Source organism: Myxocyprinus asiaticus, chromosome 39 (assembly GCF_019703515.2).
Source record: "Myxocyprinus asiaticus isolate MX2 ecotype Aquarium Trade chromosome 39, UBuf_Myxa_2, whole genome shotgun sequence".
NCBI lineage: Eukaryota > Metazoa > Chordata > Actinopteri > Cypriniformes > Catostomidae > Myxocyprinus > Myxocyprinus asiaticus.
The window spans coordinates 24,397,141-24,411,127 of record NC_059382.1 but is presented as its reverse complement, the minus strand read 5'-3'; the positions used below and the strand labels follow the sequence as shown (position 1 = coordinate 24,411,127).

The 13,987-nt window shown below is 48.0% G+C and overlaps 1 protein-coding gene across 2 annotated transcripts in view; it reads left to right on the top strand.

The window, feature by feature from the left end:
- caln1 (calneuron 1) overlaps positions 1-13,987 on the top strand; it is an 88,891-nt gene that overhangs the window by 16,737 nt on the left and 58,167 nt on the right. The window lies entirely within an intron of this gene.

Here is a 13,987-nt window from a genome sequence, read left to right as displayed (position 1 = left end):
TAAAATATGAACCTCATCTACATAAACTTTCATCAGAGATACTTCCTGTCTTTACTGTTAAAGGGATGGTTCACCCAAAAATGAAAAATCTCTCATCATTTACTCACCCTCATGCAATCCCAGATGTGTATGACTTCCTTTCTCCTGCAGAACACAAATTAAGATTTGTAGAAGAATATCTGAGCTCTGTAGGTCCATACAATGCAAGTGAATGTGACCAAAACTTTGAAGCTCTAAAAAGCACATAAAGGCAGCCATCCATGTCTTCTGAAGCAATCCAATCAATTTTGGGTGAGAATCCAAATTTTGGGTGAATCGATTCAATTTTTGGGTGAGAACAGACTCAAATATAACTCCTTTTTAACTATAATTATTGACATCAGCAGTCTCCTTGGCGATCATGATTTCTAGCTCAATTACTTTTATACTGTCGTTATATGTGCTTTTTGAAGCTTCAAAGTTCTGGTCACCATTCACTTGTGTTGTATTGACCAACAGAGCTGAGATATTCTTCTAAAAATCTTTGTTTGTGTTCTGCAGAAGAAAGAAAGTCATACACATCTGGGATGGCATGAGGGTGAGTAAATGATGAGAGAATTTTCATTTTCGGTTAAATATTCCTTTAAACAGTAAGCAACCAAAAAAGAAAACCGAAACACATCTCTTCAGCAGGGCACAATGTCGACATAAAACATCACATTAAACCACTGCAGACTCATAAATGTTGACCAGTTCAAATTGAAAATCAAACCTGACCATTGTGAGGGATAGATAGTGTGGATCATTCAGCTGATGAAACATAACAAATATGTACTACCAAATAAAAAAAATAAATAAATAAATAAAATAAAAACAAATTCCTGTTGACTCCAGAAAGACACCAGAAAAACAGAAAACATGGTGATGAATTGTCATCAAGAACAATTAAACTCACTGAACAGACTGCATGTATTTAACATATGCTGCGTTTTCGCTTTCACTGTAGACAGACAGTTTACTTGTCGCCAGAACTGTGAGGACAAAGTGTTTCTGAAGCTATACATTTCAAACAAACTATGTATATATTCATGAATCTGCCTCTGTAAATGTATACAAATCTAATGCTTTTAATGTGCAAACACTTGCAACAACAGCACTCCTAAAATAATGTTTTGTGTGTGTGTGTGTGTGTAGAATAACAATTGCTAGCCTCTTTTTCCAGAGACAGTTGTTCTTAATTGGCTTTAAAACATAACTGTCGCTGCAAATGTGCATAGCTGTTGGTTTAAAGTCATTTGTGTGGCTAGACTTAAATTGTGAAAGTTTATATGAAGCACTTAATGTTTGATAAAGAGCTTTGGAAATGTGATTTCCCCCCTGTCTGACACTGATCATTATTAAATATTATTCGATTTTTAGACCCTGGTTTGTCTGAGTGACAACTTCATCATGTTTGACAGACATGTAATTGACAGGCAACATGGTCAGCGGGAACGCTCAAAAAATATGTTAGCCTATTTTTAAGATGTATGTATTTCAATCTCATAAAAAAAATCCATTAAATTAAAATGTGTAATATTTGACTAAATTAAATTAATAAAACTTAAAATATTCATGTTTTTGTCTTATTTTATAAAACATTACTCAGTATAATTTGATGGGATTTTGAGATGAAATTTACTGTAAATACGTAAATCTTAAAAATACAAATCTGAGTGAAGCTTTTAGCCTGTGGATTGTGTTCTCAATGCTTAGCTGAGTTTAAAAAAATTAGGGTTTTCACAGACGTAGAAGCGAGTCCAAAAAATAAAAAAGTACATTCTAGGCCTAGAATAGTCTTGAAAAAGTCATGGACATTCACTGTGTGATCTGCTGGAGGGCAATTTTCATACACAAAAAAGTATAACAATTGAAATCTGTTTCAAAATATTGGTACAGTATCTGGTGTTCAAATGGAATTATGCCAAAGAAATAATCTCTATAAAATTATTTAAAAAAAATGTATTTCCAATAATCACAAATGACAGGAAAGGTAATGGAAAAGTCATGAAAATGAATTGGTCAAAAAGTAAGGCAACTCTGTATTAGAGCATTAAAATAAATAAATAAATAAATATGTTTAGTAAAACTGTTCAATTCCTTGTAGTGTTAAACAGATGCAAAGGTAGCTGTAATAACCTGCTGGGCATTATTTCCTGCCGCAACTCCACCAGTGCCTTGAGCCCAGCTGCAGGGTCATCAGCCGGGAACCACCTATCTTCAATGTTTCGCCCCATTAATCCCGGAACATCTCCTGGTGGTGGGGCAGTGATCAGGGACATCTCCCTGCCACCCCCCCACAGCTGGACACCAGATCCACTCCAATGCCTCTCATCCTTGCCTTCCTATCCAGACATCCTTGCTTCACGAATTACTTGCAACCAGGGTTCTATATGTTATAATACCTCGACACTACCATACGCACCAGCCCATTGGCCAACTGGCACCGAGATGCATACTCTGTGCCCTACTGGCACCGTATCTCTCGGTAATTCAGTTCCACCGGTTCCATATGGCATACTACCTCAGCACAAGCCCTCACCACATATCACCCAGGTTCCCTATTCCTCAGTTTCCTACTTCTGAACCTCCCACATTTTGTCCATCCTTCTTAACCATAGAAACTCCCTTTCTCAGCTTCCTCTGCCAATTCCTTCAAAGACTTTTTTGAAGCTGCTCCCACGATGCCAATGTCTCTAAAAAGGTGCTACATTGATATTCCCATAAATCCTTGGCACCCAACCTCCACAAGGTAGGTGGCAGCCCTCCATCCATTTTCCCTGCACTCTGTGGCCAGATCAGCATATTTTAGCTTCTTCCTCTCATAGGCTGTCTCCAGACCCTCTTTTCATGGAACAGTAAGCTCAATCATTGATATATTCCTTGCTGAAGTTAACCACAACACTACATCCGGTCTCAAGGAGGTAATAGCAACCTCGGTGGGAAATTTTAGCTGCTGGCCAAGGTCGACCATCATTGACCAATCACTTCCAGGCACCAAGATTGATCTGGCTTCTGTCCATGCTGTGCCTTGTGCGGCACCTCCCTTTTTAACAAAATCAACACCCTGCCTCTGGGGAGCATGGTTGCCTTTATTTGCCTTCACTCTATGCACCTCAAGGATCTCTGCCAGCTTCCGCAGGTCCTGATCATGCCGCCACCTGTACCGTCCTTGTGGCAGGGCTGTTTTGCACCCAACCAATATGTGCTGCAAGTTTGCTCTTGGGGCCGCACAGAGGGGGCAACTCTTCTCTTTGCCATACCACAGAGACAAATCCCCAGGGCTTGGTAGGGTATCATAGGTGGATCTTATTAGAAAACTTAGCCTGGCCTGGGGCACCTTCCACAGGTCAGCCCATCCTAACACTCTATCAGATGTCCCCTCCCATATGGTCCAGCGCCCTTGCTGCTGGCTGACTGCCCTAACCTTATACCATTCCTCTTCCATCCTAGTTACTTCTATAACTACCATTGCTTTCCTCTGTTTTTGGGAGGCTGCTGACCACAGTTTGGGAGCCACCCCCATCCAAAGCTTGATCTTTCTTCCAACAATCTCTTGATGTTTCAGTCTTGAACCTGAGAGAAAATATTGTAGTGTTTATAAATTCCTAGCTAAATGTCTTATACTAATATATTCTCACTGAAAAGCACACACATTCTTTTAAAAATAGCCATTTCCCTTAGTGAATCAATTGTATATAAGACAAAATTACATAACTTGTTGCAGTCGTAAGTCTTGTTTTAAATGTGTGTGAATAATGCAGTTTGCTTTTATAGCTCAGGATGCTTCTGTTTGCAGCATGCAATTTCCCAGGTTGCTTGACTGGCTTTAATACATAAGCAAAATTACCCAGTGAACTGCTGTGTGTTCAAGCATGCTGCGCAATCGTAGTGTTCTTCAGAGATGTGACACTCAAGCTTTATTTTAAGACACGAGTCCTTTGCTGCCACAAGTTTTTTCTACACAGAAGAAACGTTTATAAAATATGCATTTGATGGAGCCAAGTCCCCATCACGCCAGTTTAAGACATGTATATGCATTTCACAGACAGAGCTTTCCTCGGCAGAGCAGATATAAAAAAAATTATAATTCAGCAACCTGGCCCTCATTTTTCTGGTTGGTAAAAATTCAGATTTTTATAGTAGGGGAGACTGGAGAGTATTATAACACTGGGTAAGTTGTAACATCATAACATATTTTAACCAACTAGAAATTGGCTATAGATGTCAAATTGCTATCATATAAAACAGGGCTCTTTAACTACTCTCTTGTGGGGGCCAGATTATCCAGATGAAAACTTGATAGTGGCCAAATTTTATCCACATTTATCTTAGCCAACAATTTAACTATAACTAACATGTTAACATAAAAAAATAAATAAATAAATAAAAAAAAACTAAACACATAATACTTTACATTTATTTACATTAAAATAGTCAGAGGTTCCCTATCTGTCACTCACTCGACTTTGTGTCGATGTAGTGACACTAGGGGTCACTCTTGGGAGCCCCAAACACCTCTGCTTTTTTGAAAAAAGGCCAGTGAGAATTGGCGATAGTGGAATTTGCACGCCACTCCCCCGGACATAAGGGTATAAAAGGAGCTGGTATGCAACCACTCATTCAGATTTTCTCTTCGGAGCCGAGCGGTTCTATTCATTGAAGCTGAATTCATCCATGAAGTTCATTCACCTCATCTGCTGGATTCTACAGCGCATTTCAGCGGCTTCTCCCCATCTGCACCCGTGGAGTGCAGAGAATGCCCCTGGGTGCTTCGGTAGAAACAACTAAAAGTATATTCTAAAAAGAGTATATTTTCTTTCTAAAAGAGCGGCACACATGGAACATCTTTTTAAAGATGTCTTTCCGTTTGTGTGATATTCCTAGTTGCGGTCGATATCTCTCCACTTCTGACGGCCACGATCGCTGTCTTACGTGTCTGGGCACTACCCACGCGGAGACATAGTTCGTGGATGAGTCATGTCCTCATTGCGAGAACATGACCATGGCAACGTTGCGGTCGCGGCTTGCTTTCATAAGAAAGTAAGCCACCCAAGCAGCTCCCCGCACCGGTCCTTCTACCTACGGGTTTCAGGCCGCGTCGGTTAGCACTGGGGGTGATTTGGGGACATCAATGGGACCACCTCCACCGGGTATCTCCCCACGGACCTCCCATTCCCTTGCACGCTCGCTTGCCCCTATCGGGCTCTCGCACGAGGCCACCAGCTCATCTCAGTGCGAGTTCGACTTCTTGTTTGGAGCTTCGGAAGACGATAAGTTATCGAGCGCAGCATCGGAGAGTGGGCTCATCCAGTCTGACGCAGAGGCTTCGGCTGGGCTTCCTCCTTGGGAACGGTCGCCCAGTCTCACGCTGATGTGGAAATGATGGACATGCTTTCCCGGGCGGCTGCGAGCATCAGGCTAGAGTGGAACCCTCCACTCTCCTCTGAACACTCGCGGCTCGATGATTGGTTCCTGGGCACGGGGCACCGCCCACTGCCACGCCCTGCCCCCCATTCCTTTCTTCCTGGAAGTGCACGAGGAGCTGACAAGATTGTGGGAGGCACCTTTTACTGCCCGGTCCCGGTCTTTCAGCTCCCCCGCTCTCACTTCCCTCGATGGTGGAGTGGCCAGGGGGTATTCGGTGATCCCCCAGGTGGATAAGGCGCTCGCGGTGCACTTGTGTCCGCCAGCACAGAGTGCTGCCACCTGGCGTGGGTGCCCGAAGCTCCTGTCCAGGGCCTGTAGGTTTACGTTGTCCCTGATGACTGTGCCCTGCGGTGCTGCTGGACAAGCTGCCTCCGCCCTACACGCCAGGGCTCTCCTGCAAGTACACCAAGCCAAGGCGCTAAAAGAACTGCACGAGGGTAGTTCTGATCCGGGATTGATGCAGGAACTGTGCTCGGTGACCGACCTCGCTCTCTGGGTGATGAAGGTCATGGCGCGGTCTCTCGGACAGGCGATGTCCACCCTGGTGGTCCAGGAGCACCACCTCTGGCTCAAATTGGTTGAGATGGGAGAGGCAGACAAGGCACAGTTTCTTCATGCCCCCATTTCCCAGGTTGGCCTGTTTGGCGATGCCATCGAGGACTTTGCCCAGCAGTTCTTGGTGGTGAAGAAGCAGACGGAGGTCTTACAACATATCCTGCCCCGGCCCGCCCCTGTGTCCCAGCTCCGACGTGGCACCCCGCCGCGAGGCCTCACCCACCGGTACGTCCGACATGATCATTCCCTTGGTCCCCCTCGCCAGGAGTGTGGTGGCCTCTTGGGCCCTGGCCAATGGTGCCTCTTTGGCAGACATCTGCAGAGCAGCGGGCTGGGCAACACCCAACACCTTTGTGAGGTTCTACAATCTCCGGGTTGAGCCGGTCTTGTCCCGTGTATTGGCAGGCATGAGCAGGTAATTTCCGGGACAACTGGCCGGGTGTACCACTTGCGCATAGCGCCTTTCCCCTCCCTTGAGGTGAAGACGTGCGCTCTTGACACCCAGTCATGTTCACAGAGTGTGATCCCTGGATGACTTTGCTCCTTAGCCCTCTGGCAGCTGAGTTTGCAGAGAAACTCGCTGACCGGCCCAGTACGTGCGCTAATGAGCCCCTGTACTGAGGTAGGTGCTCCACATGTGCTGGTTCCCCGAAGGCGACCTCATGCGATATGTTCCACAAAAATTGTTTCCCTGACGGCAAAATGCGTCTTCCTTGGGCAGAGGCCCCTCTGCCCCCAGTCGCCATGCTCTGTAGAAACTCCTCCCCCTTCGGGTAGGACCTACCATGGGACCTCTCCACATGACATAATTCTGACAAGACTCGGTAAGACCATGTGATGTATTCCACTCAAAATACCCCCCCCCCTTTGGGTGGGGTGTGGTCTCCACGGTGTCTTCCCCTTGGGAGGGATACCCCCCGACACAGACACTTATGGCTCCCAGTCAGTTAACAATTCCACTCTTTTTGGGGAGAAAAGAGAGGGAAAAGAGGCCTCGGCTGGGCTAGCCTGTCCCTATAGTTGGGCAGTCGACTTGTTCCTGATGGACCGTTTGACGCTCATAAGAGCATTGGGGGAGGTTACGTGATGGCCTGGTGCGCTGGCTACAGTTCAGCTAGTTGTGGCGTTTTGTATAGAGACCCCTAGTGTCACTACATCGACACAACGTTGAGTGAGTGACAGATAGGGAATGTCCTGGTTACTTTCGTAACCTCTGTTCCCTGATGGATGGAACGAGACGTTGTGTCCCTCTGAACTACCCACTGAAATGGCCGGGACCTGGTCTCGGCTCCTCAGCACAAAACCTGAATGAGTGGTTGCATACCAGCTCCTTTTATATCCGTATGTCCGGGGGAGTGGCATGCAAATTCCACTCGCCAATTCTCATTGGCCTTTTTTCAAAAAAGCAGAGGTTTTTGGGCCTCCCAAGAGTGACCCTTAGTGTCACTACATCGACACAATGTCTCGTTCCCTCCATCAGGGAACGGAGGTTACGAAAGTAACCAGGACGTTTTCAAAGGCCTGTTAATTTAAGGCCTGGACATAAATTCCTTCTAAAGATCGGGCTGAAGAATAAATATGACCTTAACTAGCAAATAGGTTTTAATTACATTTTTATTTTATTTTTTTATCATAAAATAAAATAAAATAAATGATCATTTTAATAATACAGGGCTATTGTTTACAAATTGTGAAAACTGAGTAAGAACATTTAGATCTGCTTAATTCTGTATCTTTGACATCAACCCACAAAAGAAAACGTCCTGGTTACTTTCGTAGCCTCCGTTCCCTGACGGAGGGAACGAGACGTTGTGTCGATGTAGTGACACTAGGGGTCACCCTTGGGAGCCCCAAACACCTCTGATTTTGAGAAAAGGCCAATGGTAATTGGCGAGTGGAATTTGCATGCCACTTCCCCGGACATACAGGTGTAAAAGGAGCTGGCTTGCAACCACTCATTCAGGTTTTGTGCTGAGGAGCTGAGACAAGGTCCCGGCCATTTCAGTGGGTAGTTCAGTATTGTGGCAGGAAGGACACAACGTCACATGACGGCACACTTTTTCAAAAAAGCAGAGGTGTTTGGGGCTCCCAAGAGTGACCCCTAGTGTCACTACATAGACACAACGTCTCGTTCCCTCCATCAGGGAATGGAGGTCACGAAAGTAACCAGGACGTTCCGTATCTGTCACTCACTCAACGTTGTGTCGATGTAGTGACACTAGGGGTCCCTATACAAAACACCATGACTAACTGAACTGTGTTATGTGGACTGGCGGTGCGAGACGGGCAGACCTTGTGTGCCTCGTAGCCAGTGCACCCGGCCACCACGTAACCTCCCCCAATGCTCTTACAGGCATCACATGGTCCCCTGCACCTCGGGGATGGGTTGACTTCCCAAAATAGGGACCAGGAAGAGCACCACTTAGCGAACAAACGCCACTTCAAGGCATACAGGCGTCTCATAGAGGGAGCCCTGGCCTGAGTGATTGTGTCTACCACTGCAGGTGATAGGCCACTTAGGTCTTCTGCATCCCGTCCATGGGACAGACATGGAGGTTCCAGAGGTCTGGTCACTGGTGCCAGATGGTGCCCCGTCCCTGAGAAAGAAGGTCCTTCCTCAGGGGAATTCACCAGGGAGAGGCTGTCACAAGGAGTGTGAGGTCCGAGAACCAAGTCTGGGTAGGCCAGTAGGGTGCTACTAGCACGACCTGCTCCTTGTCCTCCCTGACCTTGCACATCGTCTGTTCAAGTAGGCTTACTGGGGAGAACGCATACTTGCACAGCCCCAGGGGCCAGCTGTGTGCCAGCGCATCTGTGCCGAGGGGAGCCTCGGTCAGAGAATACCAGAGCGGGCAGTGGGAGGATTCCCGGGAAGCGAACAGGTCTACCTGCGCATGACCGAATCAACTCCAAATCAGCTGGACCACCTGGGGGTGGAGTCTCCACTCTCCCCAGAGCGTGACCTGCTGTGACATTGCGTCCGCTGCGCTGTTGAGGTTGCCCGGGATGTGAGTGGCTCGCAACGACTTGAGCCGCTGCTGACACCAGAGGAGGAAACGGCGGGTGAGTTGCGACATTTGACGAGAGCGCATGCTACCTTGGCTGTTGATGTACGCTACCATTGTCATGTTGTCCGTCCGGACCAACACGTGCTTTCCCTGGAATAATGGCCGAAGCCTCCGCAGGGCGAGCAATACTGCCAGCAACTCAATGCAGTTGATGTGCCAACGCAGTCGCAGGCCCGTCCAAGGACCAGTGACTGCGCGCCCGTTGCACACGGTGCCCCAGCCATGCTTGGAGGCGCCGTCATAACCACGACACGCCTGGAGACCTGCTCTAGGGGAACCCCTGCCCATAGAAATGCTAGGTCGGTCCAAGGGCTGAACAGACGGTGGAAGACCGGTGTGACGAGCACGCAGTGTGCTCCTTGGCGCCATGCCCATCTCGGGACTCGAGTCTGAAGCCAGTGCTGAAGCGGTCTCATATGCATCAACCCAAGTGGCGTGACCACTGCTGAGGAGGCCATATGCCCCAGGAGCCTCTGAAATAGTTTCATTAGGACCGCTGTTTTCCGTCTGAACGTTCTCAGACAGTTCAGCACCGACTGCACGCGCTCGCTCGTGAGGCACGCCATCATCGAGACTGAGTCTAACTCCATGCCGAGAAAAGAGATGCTCTGAACTGGGGAGAGCTTTCTCTTTTCCCAGTTGACCTGAAGCCCCAACCGGCTGAGGTGCCTGAGCACCAGGTCCCTGTGCGCACACAACAAGTCCCACGAGTGAGCTAGAATCAGCCAGTCGTCGAGATAGTTGAGGATGTGAATGCCCACTTCCCTTAACGGGGCAAGGGCTGCCTCTGAAACTTTTGTGAAGGCGCGAGGTGACAGGGACAGACCGAAGGTGAGGACCTTGTACAGGTATGCCCGGCCGTCGAAAGCAAACCGTAGGAAAGGCCTGTGTCGAGGTAAAACTGAGACGTGGAAGTACGTGTCCTTCATGTCTACTGCTGCGAACCAATCTTGATGTCGGACACTCGCTAAAATGCATTTTTGCATCAGCATCTTGAACGGGAGTCTGTGCAAGGCCTGGTTCAAGATTGGCCGCAACCCACCGCCTTTTTTGGGTACGAAGGGACAGGCTCTATCGCACCCTTCCGTAGAAGGGATGCGATTTCTGCACGCAAGGCAGCGGTGTTCTCGCCTTTCACCGAGGTGAAGCGGATGCCGTTGAACCTGGGCGGGCACCTGGCAAACTGAATCGTGTAGCCGAGTCGGACGGTCCTGATCAGCCACCGTGACGGGTTGGGGAGCGCGAGCCACGCCCCCAAGCTCCGGGCGAGGGGGACCAAGGGGACAATCGCGTCAGGTGTACCGGCGGGTGGGGGCGGAGCCTGAGGCACCACTGGTGGTTTGGGGACATCGAAGCACTTACCTGGCTCCATATACCCACAGTCCTCGCGGCCTGTCGCGACCGTCCTGTCACAGCAGGGTGCGCGGGGGCGGGCAGCGCCATACCTGCCAAAAAGGAACGGTGCCTGGCAGTCATGATAACGACGGCCGTGGACACCGAATGTGTGACCCAGGAAGTGAGGAAACCACTCTTTTGTTGAAAATGTGGGTAAAATCAACAGAAAAGGTAAATAAAGATTTTTCACCCAGCCCTCCACCGGGGGATGGAGTGGGCTGCTTACCAGCTCCTGTGCAGCGAGTTCCTGGCTCCCTGGGTCACCCATCTCAGGGGCGCTTTGAAGCCTTCCTTGGGTTCTTGGCGGCTGGCCGTGAGACGGGTGCTTTCTGCGGGTGGCTCCATGCCGGGGCCAGCCTACTGGGGCGGGCTGTGGCAGAACCGGTGTTGCTGCTGCAGGGGGACGCCCTTGGTGACGAGCAGATGGGGCAGGATGTGTTGTATGGCCTCCGTCTGCTTTTTGACTGCCGAGAATTGCTGGGCGAGATCCTCTATGGTGTCGCTGAATAGGCCAACCTGGGAGATGGGGGCATCAAGGAATCGTACCTTGTCAGCCTCCCTTGACTCGACCAGGTTGAGCCAAAGGTGGCGCTCCTGGACCACCAGAGTGGACATCGCCTGCCCGAGAGACCGTGCCGTGACCTTCGTCACCTGGAGGGCGAGATCAGTTGCCAAGCACAGCTCCTGCATCAATCCCGGGTCAGGACTACCCTCGTGCAGTTCGATGAGTGCCATGGCTTGGTGCAATTGCAGGAGAGCCATGGCATGCAAGGTGAAGGCGGCCTGTTCAGCAGCACCGTAGGCCTTAGCCACCAGTGATGACGTAAGCCTACAGGTCCTGGACGGGAGCCTTGGGCAGCTCTGTCAGGTGGCGGCACTCTGCGGGCACAAGTGCACCGCAACGGCCTGATCCACCTGGGGAATCGCCGAGTATCCCCTGGCCGCCCCACCGTCGAGGGTAGTGAGAGCGGTTGAGCCCACGAACTGGGTCCGGGCAGTAAAAGGTGCCCGCCACGATCACATGAGCTCATCATGCACCTCCGGGAAGAAAGGTACCGGGGCGGGGCGTGGCCGTGAGTGGCGCTCTGGGCCCAGGAACCAATCATCGAGCCGTGAGGATTCAGGGGGAGTGGAGATTTCCACTCCAGCCCGACGCTCACAGCTGCCCGGGCAAGCATGGCCGCCAGCTCCGCGTCAGCCTGCAACTGGGCTACTGCACGAGAGTGGGAGCCCAGCCGAGTCCTCCGCATCGGACTGGACAAGCCCGCTCTTCGATGCTGCTATCGACAACTCATCGTCTTCGCGAGCTCCGAATGAGATTGTGAACGCGCCTTGAGACGAGCCCGTGGTCTCATCCCAGAACTCAACTGGGCACACGAGCGTGCTGGGGAATGGGAGGTCTGTGGGGAATACTCTTTGTGAGGAAAGAATATACTCTTTTAGCTTCTGAAGCGCTCAGGGGCGTTCTCTGCACAACACTGGTGCAAGAGGGGGAGAAATCGCTGTAATGCACCGTAAATCCAACAGCTTCACTGGATATTAGAGGTGAATGGATCGGCAGAGTAATTCAGCTCGCTGAACACAACCGCTCGGTTCCAAAGAGAAAATCTGAATGAGTGGTTGCAAGCCAGCTCCTTTTATACCTGTATGTCCGGGGGTGTGGCATGCAAATACCACTCACCAATTCCCATTGGCCTTTTCTCAATGATCAGAGGTGTTTGGGGCTCCCAAGGGTGACCCCTAGTGTCACTACATCGACACAACATCGAGTGAGTGACAGATAGGGAACAATAGCAATCTATTGTAAAACTGTGCTTTTACATCAAATAAATTTAAAACTGAAAAGAGAGAAAATGATAGTTTTTCTCTATTATTCACACATTCGGTATGGGGAAATTTGCCTTTGCTTGTCCTGAACATATGTTGCATTTGTGCAGGAGCCAGATATTTGTGCAGATAATCATTGTTTAATGGAGAACAAACTGATAAGATGATGTTTAGGATTTAGAACACTGACACACATTTCTTTATAGATCCATAGTAGTGATATACTGTATGCATGTATGCCGTTTCAGTGGCGCTTCACATTATCACTTTTTTACGAGCACAACAGACCCTGAACAGATCATGACATGCACATTTATCACACGAAACATGGAGAATAAAAGCAAACTTTTCTGTACATTTTTTTAAAGTATCGCTTTTCATCATCAGTTTCTCTTTTGTTTACTAAGATTGTGCATATGAGCTGACACCACTAACAACTGCTATGGTAATACTGTACATTTTAATGTCCGTAAATCTGATTGCACTCTGCATTGCAGCTAAGCAGTTTGCGTAAATACATTGGATTGAATAAGACATGATCAAATATGCTCACCTAAACTGTGCTGATTCATGTTTTTGAGGGCACTGTTAAAGGGTTAGTTCACCCAAAAATGAAAATTCTCTCATCATTTACTCACCCTCATGATATCCCAGGTATGACTTTCTTTCTTCATCAGAATACATTTAAAGAAAAATATCTCAGCTCAGTAGGTCCTTAAAAAGTGAATGGTGATCAGACATTTGAAGCTCCAAAAAGAACAGACAGTCAGCATAAACGTCATCCATACAACTCCAGCGATTAAATATATTTCTTCTTAAGGGATATGATCACTTTTGGTTTGAAAAAGATTGATAATTAAGTACTTTTTAACTATAAAGCATTGCTTCCGGTCAACAGCAGTATGTGCGTGTGATGTATCGCATTAAGACATGTAAGACATGCGAGAACTGACGCATGTGCGACACATCCTGAAGAGCAGCTCTGTTTACAACTGACTTGGAGGAACGCTGTACAGAAGCTTTGTTGGTTTTGGTTTAGATCTGTATTTGTATCTGTGTCTTTACTCACAATGGTGCATTTGTGTGCTTACACTGGATTTCTCAACCGAGAAAACAATGTGAGATTACATCTACAACATGTAAATGTGAATATGTCACATGAGAGACCACTTGGACTCCACCCTCTCGTGAAGGTTACCGGAAGTGATGGTTTAAAGTTAAAATGTACTTAAATATTGATATTTTCTCACACCAAAAGTGATCGTATCTATTTAGAAGACATTAATTTAACCGCTGGAGTCGTATGGATGATGTTCATACTGACTGTCTGTGATTTTTGGAGCTTTAAAAGTCGGATTACCATCCACTTGCGTTTTAAGGACCTACTGAGCTGAGATATTTTTCTACTTTTCTTCAAATGTGTTCTGGTGAAGGAAGAAAGTTATACATACCTGCGATATCATGAGGGTGAGTAAATGATGAGAGAATTTTTATTTTTGGGTGAAATATCCCTTTAACTGAACTATGCCCAGGGAATCATAAACACAAGCACTTCTGTCCGGAACTGGACCACGTATCGCTTGATGCTGTTGCATGCACCGCTGAGTTTTGCGCAGAGAGCACTGGAATTTTTCAGACTGCAAGGCGGTTTTATAAAAATCAGTTGGAGGGCCAGATAAAAGTGATTGGCGTGC